This window comes from Pundamilia nyererei, unplaced genomic scaffold (assembly GCF_000239375.1).
Source record: "Pundamilia nyererei isolate P.nyererei 1_Seehausen unplaced genomic scaffold, PunNye1.0 scaffold00074, whole genome shotgun sequence".
In the NCBI taxonomy this organism is placed as follows: Eukaryota; Metazoa; Chordata; class Actinopteri; order Cichliformes; family Cichlidae; genus Pundamilia; species Pundamilia nyererei.
Genome location: NW_005187475.1, coordinates 2,613,082 through 2,627,900, shown reverse-complemented (window position 1 = coordinate 2,627,900; position 14,819 = coordinate 2,613,082). Strand labels below are relative to the sequence as shown.

General features: G+C 38.7%; 2 protein-coding genes across 3 annotated transcripts in view; one reads left to right on the top strand and one right to left on the bottom strand.

Moving 5' to 3' along the window:
- chrm5b (cholinergic receptor, muscarinic 5b) overlaps positions 1 to 12,354 on the bottom strand; it is an 18,161-nt gene extending 5,807 nt beyond the window's left edge. Inside the window, exon 1 of the mRNA XM_005737292.1 lies at positions 11,836 to 12,354. The gene's annotated coding sequence lies outside the window, so the exon portion shown is untranslated. The remainder of the gene's footprint in view (positions 1 to 11,835) is intronic.
- aven (apoptosis, caspase activation inhibitor) overlaps positions 1 to 14,819 on the top strand; it is a 40,605-nt gene that overhangs the window by 3,404 nt on the left and 22,382 nt on the right. The window lies entirely within an intron of this gene.

Here is a 14,819-nt window from a genome sequence, read left to right as displayed (position 1 = left end):
TAGTTTCTCTTTGCCAGCAAATAAAGGATTTGTTTGACAGCACTTGCTGGACTGACCAATAAGAGCAATAGGAAAGTCCAAAGAACTCATTGAAAATCTAAGAAAGAGGACCATAGATTTACACATTTTGGGAAGATCTCTTGGAGCCTTTTTCTAACCAGTTGTATGTACGTGGCACACGTGTACAAGTGGCAGCACTTCTGCTATAATTTTGTTCGTATTTAACAAAATAAAAATGCAGACATATTAGTTTTTGACTGCTATTGAAAATTGTTCTCTTTACACAAACTCTCTGACTGAACTAATATCCCTGAACATGTTTGCACTCTCTGCTCATATTGCCTTCATATTAGGGCTGCACGATTTTGCATAAAATGAGAATCACGATTTTTTTGCTTAGAATTGAGATCACGATTCTCTCACGATTTTCTTTTCCATTATAAATATTTATTGCACTTATTAACTGCACATCAACTTCGTAACAGTTGAGACTGAACATAAAAACAATAAATAAACATAAAAACAACAAATGTCTCACATTTTGTCGTTGCCGCAAAATGTTGTACCATCTCCACCGTTGCTCGACGCTGCGTGTATAGAGCAGGTAGTGCAACAATAGAAAAATAGTTGCGGGACGGCACTGTGTAGCGTTTGTCTAGGGTGTTCATCATTTTCCTAAATCCCTCGTTTTGCACAGTGTTGATGGGAGCCATATCTTTGGTCAGGTGATAAGTGATAGCCTCCGTAATTTCTTTGTGCCTGCGGGAGTTCGACGGGTATAGGGAAGCGCTGTATAAGGTTCCCGTTATTGGTGTTTGGGTGGTTGATCGGGACGGATTTTCTCCTGTCACTTTCTCGTCATCCCTGACGTGCTCTCCGTTGTTTTTTCCCTGCTAATTTTATCAGCCAGCTTCTGTATCACGTGGTATAAGGCTCCGCCCTTGTCATTTGTTGAGCAGGAAGAGTGAGCGCTTGTTTTCATGCAGATTACGTCCCGGATCAAAATGCGGTACAATCGTCGTCTTCTTTTTTACTTTTTTTTAAAAAATCGTTGTCATTTGGAAATGAGATTGCACATAAGTATGAATTGAGATCGCGATTTTCTAACGATTAATTGTGCAGCCCTACTTCATATTAAATCATTTTTTGCTTTTTAAAGAAATTATTTTAACATTGCACTCAACAACAAATAATTCCTCGCTAACAAAAAAAGTAATTTCAAGGGCCAAATTGCATTATATTTCTTCAGGTCAATATACGGCCGCAAGTAGGGGTGATGTGGGCCGCAAGTGTCCCCGGGGTGCGAGTTTGAGACCCCTGGTCTAGAAGAAGTCTCAGACAGTCACCCTCAAAGGAGAGGAAATTGGTTTAAGAACAAACCAGAAACCACAAACACTCAAGCCTGCCATGAAATGGAAACTGCAGGAACACCACAGTGAAATGATTTGGCTACAAGGACAAAAGGTATTTTTGAAGGATTAAAGGGCAACCTTTTAAAACAAGGGTGGGAACTCCAGGCCTCAAGTGCAGGTGTCCTGCAGGTTTTAGATGTGTCCTTGATCCAACACAGCTGATTTAAATGGCTAAATGACCTCCTCAACATGTCTTGAAGTTCTCCAGAGACCTGGTAATGAACTAATCATTTGATTCATGTGTGTTGACCCAAGGTGAGATCTAAAACCTGCAGGACACCGGCCCTTGAGGCCTGGAGTTCCCCACCCCTGTTTTAAACCTAAGGGCACTGTACCAGCTGTAAGCATGGTGGCGATATCATCATGCTCTGAGGTTGCTTTGCTGCCAGTGGTACTGGTACATTGCACAAAGTGCATGGAATAATGAAGAAAAAGGATTGCCTTGAAATTCTTCAGCCTCATGTCAGATTGCAAAGAGTTGGTTGTTTCAGTAGAACAATGATCCCAAACACACATCATAACTGGTTTTGGAAGAAATAACGTGGGCCAACATTAAGCTTCTGGAATGGCCTTCCCAAAACCCTGATCTCAACTGTACTGAAAATCTTTGAGCTGTGCTTAAAAGCCCGGTTCCTGCCAGGAAGACGACCAGTTTAAAGGAACTCTACCATGGACCGAGAGGGTGTTGACCTCTCAGTTCATATACTTGTAAGCCCTTGTGTATTAGAGAAAATTCTAAATAAATTCAAATGTTTGAACCCAATTTGTTGTTGTTGTCATTAAAGATATATGTTGCACATTGCACCCTGGAAAAAGAACATTTCAAAGATATCATTACAATGCCCGAATTAGCATGACATGCTGAGTATATGCAAACATCTAAAAACAGTCTAGAAATATTTTAGGAACATTTCATTTTTCATTTTCCCAGCTCCTGAACATAAATCACAAAATAGTTCATACTTGTTTTGAATTCCTGCTGGCTTTCTGGTAATTAATTAACTGTGACTGGTGTAGATTTGGCAGCATCATGAGCTTGAGGTACAAGCAGGTTACCATAGCTCAGTAATTTTTTTGAGTTTCAGTGAGCAGCTTGTCTTGCCTTGTAAACATCCTGACTATTCCCAGGCTGATGGCATTGAATGCAGTAATCATGACCTGAAACGTCTGCCAACATTCTGGCTTTCATGGCACATCTTCATCTCCTTTTCTTGAGCTTTATTTGCGTTAGGCTTTCTGTGGTGACAAATCCCTCCCTGGTGATTTGGCAGTTTGAAGTTTAAAAAAAAAAGTTTTCTTTTTACGGTTACTGTCATGTTTTTTCTGCTTCCGTCAGATATGCCATGGGTACTGATTAACTGAGCTGATTCACCCTCGTCACAGTCTGGACTACTGGTTCAAGAAAGAATTTGGCTTGGGTTGTTCTTTTTTTCTTCAAGTTATGTCCGTCAATTTTAGACGCTGATGAAATTGAAAACGACATGAAACAAGTTGAAGAGGCGTATCTGTAATCGTCTACTTTTCAGTAATGCTGGTTGATCTGTGATGTGTCGTTGGAAACACTACCAGAAATGTATACTAATACATATTTCAGGGATTGCCTCTGTTTCAAGCCTGCTACAAAAACTGGATTTCATGTTGTGGATGCAAACCTCTTTCTAGGCGCTCTGAATGTAAGAGATGAAACATGATTACTCCATGCATTTAAAGAATCAATCATACATCCTGCTAACATTTGACACTGTTGTAGTGGTGTTAAATTCTATGGTTAGCTATGACTCAGTGCCTCTTTTCCACTTCAGTGAACTCTTTCACAGCTTTAACCACATCTCTACATGGAGTATGTATTATGTGACCAGTATATAGCTAGGTTGTTTTTATATGGCAGTATTCTTCTAAAGAATACTTTGCTGATTTATCCAAGATTGCCTGAAAATCAGCGCAGAGTCTAATACAGAAGAATCAAGGGTGTTATTTTCTTGTTCTTCTTTGTTAGGACTTAGTGATTTAGCGATTTTATGAAACTTCTGCAGATATAAATGGAAATGCAGTATAACTCTGAGTTTCAAAGTCAGTATTTGATATGACCACTTTTATTCTTCAGCACAGCCTGAACTCTCTTAGGCAAGCTTTTTTGTCATTTCTTTAAGTAGTCTTCGGGATTAGTTCTTCAGGCTTCTTGAAGGACATTTAAAGCTCTTCTTTGGATGCTGGCTGCCTCTTGTTCTGTTCTATCAAGATCCCTCGGTGCTTTATTAATGTCGAGGTCTGGGCTCTGGGAGGCCAGTGCATGACTGTTTGTGATCACCGTCATACTGAAAAATGAAGCCACTGTCAATCAGATGCTTTCCAGATGGTATTGCATGGTAGATTAAAATCTGACTGTATTTTCAGTAACATTAGATTGGATCCCCAACATCACTAGGTAAACCATGACACAGTCTCCAAAACATCTGTTTTTTACAGGAAACACTCATTGTTGTAACTCTTTTGACCTAATCGACATATTAAACCAAAAATATCAAATTTGGATTCATCACTCCGTCAGACAGGTTGCCACTGATTTTCAGTCTAGTTCTTGTGTCATTTGACATATATCAGCCTTTCCCCCTGCCTCCCATCCTGAAGAACGGCTTTTTGACAGCCACTTTTCCACCGAGAGAATTTCTTATGAGGCTTCGATGAACAGTAAATGGATGAACATCTTTCAGGTCCTGTGTCAGGTCTTTGCTGGATTTTTTTTCTTCTTTCTAAAGAACATGACTTTTAGATTCTGTTCATCTTCTGTAGACAGGCTTTTAGGCCTGACACTTCTTCCTTTGTCCTCAATAAGGGATAATAAAGGTTATTCTGAATTTGACTTTGCTTAGCTTCCTTCCTCTTACACATTTCTGGCAGGAATGCTAAAGTACAAATCTCCCTGCACTTTGCTTTCCTTCTACTTCCAGTCTCTTGTCAGCTTGACTGAGTACGTTGCATAACACACTGCTGCAGGTGGCAGAGTACTTGACTGGATAAATTACTGTTTTGCTGTGGAAGTCTAAAAAAAGTCATCAAACATTAGATCATTTAAACTTTTGGAGCAGTAGGATGTGATATGGTCATTAAGATGCCATTATTCAAAGTAGGGTCACACCAACACATTGCACTTGGTTTAACTAATGAAAGCTAAGCAGTCATGCAGATCATTACATTTCCCCTTTTTTATGTCATGTAAATGACTTTATTGTCTTACATGGTGCTAAAGCTGCACTTACCAATATTTATAGGCTTAAAATGATCTCTATTATGACAGGTGTAGCTTATAAAAATGAAGTCTTTGGGTAACTGTTGTAGCTTTAGCTGTATGGTCTGTCTCTTTCTTACAGCTACAAATATAGGAGGCCTGTAAATACTGGACTCCCATTTATCAGATGGTAAGAAACATCACTTAAGATAAATCTTAATTTGTTCCTCAGCATGCTGGATTTATAAATTGGCAGCTGTTTTGTGAATTCCAGTGTTTTACTTCAGCATTGTGTTGCCACAGTTGGCAACAAAATGAACTGGTGCTGCTTTAACTGGTTTTAACAACATTCTGGGCTGAAGACTAGTTATTGCAATTTCTGGCTTGAAAATTCACAAATTCAATGATGATCAGAAACTCATGTTTGACAAACCTCATCAGTCATCCTCATTTATTTTTGGTTCCAAGCTCTAATTAGCCGAATTCCATCGCACATGTTACTAATCAAGAGCTCGCCGAGTATGGCACATTATTCCAAGTAGCATGTCTTCTGTCAGTTATGTTTTTCAGTTGAGTATCCAGGCATTCACACTGATTGAACTGTGCAGGCTGATGCTTTTGGGGAAAGTCATGAGGCCATTTTTAACTTCGGGTGAGTGTTTTCAGCAGTGAACTGTTTTTGTAGGATTGTGGGGTTTTTTTTCCTCACGCCATTAGAAAGTTGGAGTGTTGCAGCGCCGTGTCGCTCTCTCTCCTTCTCTTGTAGTGTAAATGCCAAAGGTGCTCTTGTGAGTTGTTTGACTCCGATCTCTCGTCTCTGTGTTTTGCCCACATTGCCAGATTAGTCATGGCATACAGCAAGAGGCTGCCGCTCTTTAGAGGATACTTAATTGTACGTGGGCGGCGATGCTTTTAAGAGTAGTTTTTCTGGCCAATTAAGGTAGCCATGAAAACAGGAATTCACTATAAAAACCACCTGTTTCCGCTTTGCTTTTCACAAAATACTTATTGTGGACTTTATTTATTTATCTTGTAAGGGTGTTGAGGTATTTTGTTTGCTTTATTGACAAGATTTGACAGAATGTACAGGTCGGAAGTACTTCTATGTATTTCAAGAGAGAAATGGCCTGCAGCAGTGTTTCTCAACCTTTTGTTATGCACCTTGCAATTCTTACGAGATTCGAAATCCCAGGGCAGACGGGTCGAGAGCAGAGCTTTACCTACAGTGTGATGGAGGCGTTAGACGTGAGCTGATTCTTTTTTTTAAACAACATTTTAATCAAGTAGATGTTTTGTTTTCTCATCAAGTACATTATACTCTACATGATGAGAGCAAATAATATTGTGATCTCCTCTATAGGAGCTGAGTACATTTGGCAACCCAAAACAATTGGTGTGGATTGTTTTTCCTGATATTCCTGACATTTATTGGAGAAAACAGCAAGATTTTGTTAAGTTTTTGTTGTTGTAAATGACTGTGGAGGTACAGCAGGATGTCCAGAGAGTGTGGGGATGCTGGTTCGATCCCTAGTTGTTTCAAGTGCCAAAACATATTTGAGCAAATCAGTTTGAGGCCCTGATCAGAAAAAAGCAAAAGTGGAAAGCTCTCGGAGAAATCTATTAGCACAAACCGAAACAGTCAGTTAATTACGACCAGCACGAATTTCTGAAAGCGGTGCACACGAGTGGGTCACAAACGAGGGGATCAGATGAATAAGTTACTGGTGTGTTTCACTCAAGAAGCAGCATGACAGTTCAGAGCAGGGAGAGGCAGAATAAATGAAGGAGAATTAATATGTTTTGATATCAGAGCATCATCTTCCATCATAAATTGATGGAAAGTATGTGAAGCCTTTGTTGCTGCGGCAGCTGTTTACTGGATAAATCTGACAGCTGAGGCACAGGATTTATCCAGATTGGGACTTCTAACAGCTGACCTGCTGTAGACGATCACAAAACACTAATTCACTGAATTAATAAACCTACTAGTACTACTCGCTGTGCATGAGTGCTTGTACTGTTTTTTTTTCTACAGGCTGTGTGAGATTGCAGGTATTTTTCAGAGGTCAGGGGAAGAGTCTGACTCACAGTCACCAACTGACAACAGACAGTTTCTGCAAATTCCAGGCTTCTTGTACAACACAATGTATTATTCAGACATTTTTCAAGCATGTTTCAGATCTGTCTGAGTCATATTAATAAGGGTACTTTGACAGACATTCCAATATGTTATATAACTGCAAAATATGTAGCAAAATACATGAAATGTGATGTTGCAGAGCGCTTTGTGTGTGTGTACTGTTGAGTGAAGACATGCTGAGGCTTCTGTTCTCCTTGCAATTGTTATTATGGATACATTTATTTGTAGCAATAATGTGACTAAAACACAAATTGTTCTGCTCACAGAAAAACTTTGCCGTCCATAATATATCCATGTAGAATAGTTTGATGTTTTGGCATTAATAATGGGGCAATTTCCAGTACTTGATGTACTTTCTGTCAAATCTTGTGTTTATATGATTCATTAAAAAATTCTCCTACCCAGATTTTGTGTGTTCACGCCGTTGACTCTCAGAGTTGTCTCTATACCTTATTCCATAGAGTATAATTTTGACCTTTTTTTTGTTGTTATTGTTTTTTAAATCTGAAAGTTTTGTAACTCTTGAAAGAAACTGGCGAGTCCTAAGCTCCAAAAACCAAACTAAACCATCAGGCAGATGGCGGGAACAGTAGGAATTGGAAAATAAAGAGCTTGGTATGTTCTAAGAAAAAGAAGGTTATTTTAGAAATCCACAAAAGATCACAAGATCAAGAAATCACAAGAGATAATAAAGGTTCCAATAAAAAACGCTGATGAATTTTAAAGTATAGTCACATATTCTTTTGGTCAGATTTGGTCAAATCCTGCAAAATAGCACTTGTACAGAAGAACAGTTAACTAAAATATATTGAAATGTATGTGAAGTCAAAATGAAAGACAGAGAGATCCACAAAGAAGCAGTTGTAAAGGCCTCGCAAAATATCGTCAAGGAGGAAATCTGCTTTTTTATGTTCGTGGATTCCAGGCTTTAGGCAGTCATTGCCTGCAAACGATTCTTGAGTATCTGCACTTTAGTTGAATTTGCCGTCTGTGTTGACATAGAAAGCTGAAAATATAACAAGTTGTGCCTCTATGTGATGTATAACTTATCACTGTAAGTCGGGCTGCTGTAAATCACAAAAATAAATCACCACTTTACTGAACCGAAGAAAGGGAGTGTTGTTCGTCAAGCAAAACAGCCGAGAAATGAATGTAGGCGGAAGGAAGGCTGCGTGGAAAAAAATAAATCACTGTCATTAGCTCCTCTTCCTGTCCTGAGTAGTGTAAATAGTTTTGTCAGCACCTTTAACACCACTACTGGGACAAAGAAATGACTCGGAAAAGATAAAATTACCCTTTTAATTTTGGCAGCTACTTTTTCTTGACATCGCTGCCAGATGGAGATATGCAGTGAGCGTCTTCTTAAAATGAGTCAACAGTTGGACAGGTTAGAGGCCAGTTTTATAATTATAATTCTCACTGAGGCACGGCTGTCAGAACCTACAGTGTTACATAATGGAATGTTTCAAAACCGTTTGAGGGAAGTTTTCATGTAGTTCCTCTTGAATCTTAATGAGTGGAAGTGTGTTTTTTGTTTTTTTTTAATCTAAAACAAGGATTCCTTGATCAACTGAAAAGTTGGTATTATGTCATGTTAAAATAGAAAGTGCACCCTCTTTCAAGGTTTATCCATCATCATCAAATTAATCCGACCCTTACTTGGCTCTAAAATAATTTAAGTCCATCCTTAGTAAGTTTAATATTACGTTTATTGAACAACAACAGGTCTGGGGATATTGGGTTTGGTTGATGTTGACTGGACCATTGGATCTCTTTGATTCTTTTTCTGATGGAGATTTGATGGTTTGCTCAGGATAGTTATCCTGTTGCACAGCCCAATATAGGTCAAGCTTTAGTTGTTGGTCAGATTGGCCAATCACACTGTCTTGCATCCAATCACATTTGGTTAGAGAATACTTTGATAATACAGAAAGGTTCATGGTCCACTCAATGCAAAGCGCCCAGGGTGCAAGACAAGCCCATATCATTATCCCTCCACCACCATGCTTCACAGTTGTTATGAGGAGTTTGTGCTTTGTTTTTTGCCAAATGTTGAATTGTGCACTGTGGCCAGACATCTCCACCTTGGTCTTGTCTGTCCAAAGGACATTGTTCTATAAGTCTTGTGGTTTGTTCAGATGCAGACTATGCTGTGCTTCCATTTTCTTTTACTTCTGGCTGCACTTCCAGACAAGCTATACTTTTTTTGGTCTTTTTCTAATTGTACTCAGATTGTAGCTCTTGGGTTTTTAGCTGCTGTTTACCCTCTTAATTACTATGGAAGAAGTAAGGGTGTACATACTTATATATTTTGGCTTAGTTATTGTGTTTTTGTTCAACTGATGTATTTAGCTAATAAGAACAGAATAATAATAATAATAATAATAATTATTATTATTATTATTATCATTATTTCCTGATATGTAAAACCTTGAAGATGTACTTTTTTCACAACTGTAACTAAAATTGAGCAGTTTTAAGGATTTTATTGCCATTTAAAATGAAACCTTAAATAGGGAAAATGTAAGCTTTGGTAAATATTTTAGAGGTTACTTCCAGTCAAAGGGTATCTATATCACATATATGCACCAGTGCGTTTCTTTACATTCAGAGATTCAGAGCTTTTCTTGCTCTTGATATAGTCTCTATTTGTATCACTTCAGGCTGTTTAGATTTCATTTGGACTTTTTATGTGTCCAGATGCATTTGCTGCTGCAGTGATTCATCTCTCAGCATGGATATATGCATGCTGGACAAATTCAAGCACACACCCAAAATCCAACTGGAAAATTTAGCGCAGCCCTGATAAAGACCTGTAGACATTTGGTGAATTTCCTTTGCCAGTCTGTTTAAACATATATAATTGAGCTGTTGGGAGATACAGTGCCTGACTTTGTGTTTGCAAAAGCTCTATTAAAACCTCTACTCTACTTGGTGTGATTATGAAAAATGGAGCCCAACAGGGAAATTATGTAAACAGACTGTTTGATTTGAATTGAAGGTCGAGCTGATTTCTGTTGTTTGTGGCCTGACAAATGGCTATTATGTAGCCCTTCTGCTTGTCCAAACATCCCAAGTGCTTTTAGCATTCATGTGTTTTGAAAGACTCTGATTACACCTTCTATAACATCCAGTGCTTCCAATGTGTCAGGAGACAACAGACCCTTTTCATGACTGCAGATTCCAAAGTGAGGTAACTTTTCAAGGATGAAACCTTGGTGCTTTTGATACTTGAGATATTTTGCGAGCAGTTCATTCTAAAGCTTCTTTTGTGCAGAAAGGTTTTCATCACCTCGGTCATGAATAAGGTGAACAACAGATGCATTTGTTGAATTTTAATCTACTAAGTTGCTTTCAATTCTCAAGAATTCTTTTCTTTTTTTCCTCTTCTTTTTTTTTTTTTTTGTTAGCTTTACAGAGTCAGTTTTAGTCCTCACATCGTTGGAGGTTGATTATTCTGTTGCTAGGAGAAATGAACCAATGATGCAGTTCCCTTATTCTGTACATGTGAGTCCATGCGCCTGTATGACTGGGAAATTACTGCCCAGTTATTTACATCCTCACACTGTCATCTATCTGTACACATTAACACAAGGATCAATCCTGCTCCCCCGCAGCCGTAGTTTACCAAGGCTGCTAATGGGCCTCTATCAAAGCTCAATCATAATGAAACAAAAGGAAATCACATTAGAGCTTCTGTGATTCGGCTAACCAGATTGACACACACAAGGATGATTTCCTAACTGAGATTAATAGTCCCAATCATTCCATTAATATGTATGTTCCGGTGTTGTTATAGATACTAGATTTGCCATGTACGCTGGAAGAGACTGGCGTCAAAGCAGAGGAATGAGGCCAATTATGTACTGTCTGGTTAGCACAAATAGGAAACAAAGCATTACAGGTGCTTGGTTTGTTTCCCTGGAACTGCTCATTAAGATGACGCCAGTGGGGTTATGGTGTGAGGTTAAATAAAGCTGCGGGTGGATCATAGACACTTCACTGAGATCATCCCACTGATCAGCACACCCACTTTCGTCTTTAAATACCTGTGCCTTTGTTTGAGTGCCATTACTCTTTTAACTTTTTATTTTCACCAGATTATGAAAGGTTAAAAAAAATTAATTTCAGTTTTACAAAGTCACAGTTGATGGGCTTAGATGGCTTTTTACTAATAGATGTTTGACATAATTGCTTGAAAACTGATTTGATAGTTGACTGAAAAATTGTAGCAAGGCTTTTTTTTTCAGTCTCAATTATTTTCTCCATTACAATTTGCTGTGTTTCATTAAAGAAAACTATAAAAATAAATCAGTTTCCTATAGAGGAAAAATCTCTGGATTGCTCTTTTTATGTAGCTTTTTATTAGAGCTTTGTGTTTTAAAAATCTCAGAAAATATTATTTCTGAGTAGAAGAATTTTTTTTTTCCAACCAAAGAAATAAAAACCGTTTTAGCTTCTCAAATGTGATAATTTGTTGCTTTTTTGGTCTTACATGTTTTTGCCGAGCAAGACAAAACATTTGGTATAACAGCTTCTGTTTGCGTTTCAAGAGCAAAGTAATAATAATTAAGAAAATAACAAGTAAATTAAAGGACATTGAAAGCCACCAAGTCCCAAAGTTTTTATGCCTCCAATAAAACAGCAGATCAAGTGTCAGGATGCTGGCTTATCAAACCCATGACTTTTAATGATACTTTAAACTGAATTACTTTACTTGTACCTTCTGCATTAAGTAAATGCACAACATGCCAGCAAACCCTTTGTGAATTATTTAAGTGTATCTAAGGTCAATTAAACCATGTTTTTATGATGGTTTTAAATCCACACAGTACAAAATGTACTGCACAGCTCTGCAACTGTGAGCCACAGAACATGTTCCACAGTTCCTTAATATAGTAACTGAGGCCGCATTTGCTATTCAGTAATCAAAATTTTATCATGTCAGAATTTCTAATACGTCTTTAGTAAACAGTAAGTAGGGTCAGTTGACAGCTGCTCCTCTGAGCTCTTTAATTTCCTGCCTAATAGCCACTTCAAACAGAATACATACTCACCCTGTATCGCGCCGAGCGAACACAATGCTCCAGCATTAAACGGGCATGTGGCCAAGTGTTTGATAGGTTGTTTTTCTTTGACTTCGTCTTCAGTTTGGCAGAGTTGGCTCTGTAGATCTTCCCTTTGACTGTTTGCCTCACACTTTCTCTTGTTGGCTTTCTCTTCCCCTCTCCTGTTCTCTCTCGTTGACTTTTTTCCTCTGTGCTCTTCTCTCCAACGAGGTGAAAAACACATTTGCCAAATATAGGTAGGTCATCACACTGTCTCGCATCCTCATCAGTTGCTAAGTACAAAGCACTTCGATGCAAACAGACCGGTCAGCATCATCGGTGCAGTAGGCTCTAGCTCCTCAATATTCCAGCTTCGTTCTGAGAAAAGATGGTAAATGCAACAGCTGTTTGGCGTCAACGTCCATGTGACAAAACTGCTGAGGTGCCTCGATGCTGTTCAGACATTTTTCACAGAGAATGACTGAAAAAGAGCTCCTCGTTATCACGAACAATGATCAGCCGAAGGTCTCTTCGAAGAGTCTTCTCTTTCACTGAAGATGAACTCGTGAGCTCGAAAATCTTCTGAAAAATCAAAGGTAATTTCTCAGCTCCTCACACTTTCTGCAAAGTTATAGCAACTCCACTGGCAATGGAAGTAAGTAAAGCTTCTTCAGTGCTCAGGGCTGCGCAGACAGACTTTTTCCCTCCCAACAGTCTCCTGCTTGCTGCTTCTGAAAACCCTGCTTGGATGCAGGCTGCACTGTCATCCTCTCTGACACGCAGATTCAGCCGTGAGCAACTACTAGGAAAAATTCCCGCATAGGTTGAAGCCTCCTGTATCAGAGCACTAGGCAATATGTAAGACAAGGGAGGAGGAGGTGAGGAGGTGGAAGAGGTGGAGTAGTAGGATGAAACATAGGGGGAGGAGCCAGAGGAGGAGCTCACATGTCTCAGTAGCAGTTCAGCATAAGCTGAATGTTTGCCTTTGCAACGGCAGACCTGTATGTCTTCATCACAGAGAAATGGCTCGCTTCTCAATCAGCTACACATGTCCCACTTCACGATGGTGTTTGGTAGTCCTGAAAGCCTTTTGACCATGCGCCTCTTGTAGGATTTTTAAATTGCTTTCTCTGTTTGTTTTGTGGGTTTTTTGGAATGAGCTTCCTTTTGCAGATAAGGTTCTTGCTGTAGTTACAAAGTAAAGAGTGCAAACATTGTTTCCTTCTCAAGGAAATGTTTTTTTGTTTTCTTTTTTGAGATGAAAGTCAACTTGCTTAGAGTCTCACTCTATCCTCTGCGAGCCATGGATTAAATCTGAGTAAAAGTTCAACAAAATCTTTTTTACATTTATTGTGACTAAGAAAATAATTATATGTGGATCTAAATAACATTTCTCTTATTTCATGGTATGCTACGAATCATCTCCTTATCAATCAAAATCAAACATAAATAATGCTGATTCAGTAACAGGAACATTTTAAAATAGACAGGCAGTTATAAAGATTCTAGGGTTTTTTTCAATAACTGCTTAACAAGATTTAGGTCAGTGTTTTTGGCTTAAATTTTGGTTGTGGCTGAAATCTACCTTTTTAGTCTGTTGTTGATAAGGCCATGCAGAAATATCTGTTTGCTGCATTGATTCCCAAGCAGCTCTTCATATTAGTAAGCAGGGCCCACTTAAAAGGGGAGAACTTCTGTGTCTGCTGCTGACATAATGAAACAAACACATTGATGTAAATTGTATCGCATGTTGTCAGCACCAGTCACGCGTGTAACAAGTTGAAGCAACATACTAGTGAACAACAAGGATCTTTGTGGTACTAGATGTTATTTGTGCTGTATTTCCGTGTCAGGGTTACAAAGTCAGCTATAGCTGGATTTAGAGTTTGGAGGAGGGACAAAGAGTTGCCCCTTATCTTCAGTATCTATGTACACAGGCTCTGAAGTTGCACTCTGACTTTTTAGAGCTAGGAACAATCACAGTGCAACTGTTATAACAGCTTAATGCACCAAATGACACAGATGCAGATCTTCTCATCATAGCTTTTATCACGCAACCGTTTCTGTTGCCAATGTCAACAAATAATACTAGGTCAGATATGACGTATAACCGCTCAGTGTTTTAGTGACGATATCGGCAGTTAAAAAGATACCTCCATGTTTACTTATTGGGAACAGTCCCTTTTATTCTTTTTGCGAGTAATCCAGGCTAAATCCCTAAATTCTTTTCATCCCAGACATAAAAACATTTGTAAGTTATTGCCGGATTTGTTTTCAGCAGCACGAATAGGTCCTAGTCGAGCAAGTGGAAATGATATATTTCAGACCTAATTAAAACGAAAAACAAAATTTTGGCTTGACGAAGAGTTGCAGAAACTTGGTTGGAACCCTGCTGCTTAATTAAACACTAACTGAAAAAGGACATTACGAACTCTAGAGTTAATACAGTAATGTTTATCCAAGTTGTGGAAAAAATGAAGTCACTTGGTGCATAATAAATTCCCGTGCTGGCATAGATGAATCTTTTTCACAATAAAAACAAAGGAATTAGTTTTGAAAATGATTGCTGAATTATGCTTTTATGAAAATGGAGGCCTTTTTTCCTATTATTCATCACCCTGTTGCCCCAGTCAGCCTCCAGACCCACTCACTGAAAGCGCATATGTCCGGCTTTTTCACAAATCGCATCTTGCTTGAGCAGCTGATTCTTCTGTGATTAAACTGTGTGACTAGAATGGGCTGAAGCTTTTTCCCTTTAATGTGACTATATCATGCATGTTCCTCTGAACCACCGATTCACTGCCTTGCTATTGATTATCCCAGATATTGAAAATGCACGCATATGGATTCCTCAGTTTCTTCATGTAATGAGGCACACATATACAGTGGGGCAAAAAAGTATTTAGTCAGCCACCGATTGTGCAAGTTCCCCCACCTAAAATGATGACGGAGGTCAGTAATTTGCACCAGAGGTACACTTCAACTGTGAGAGA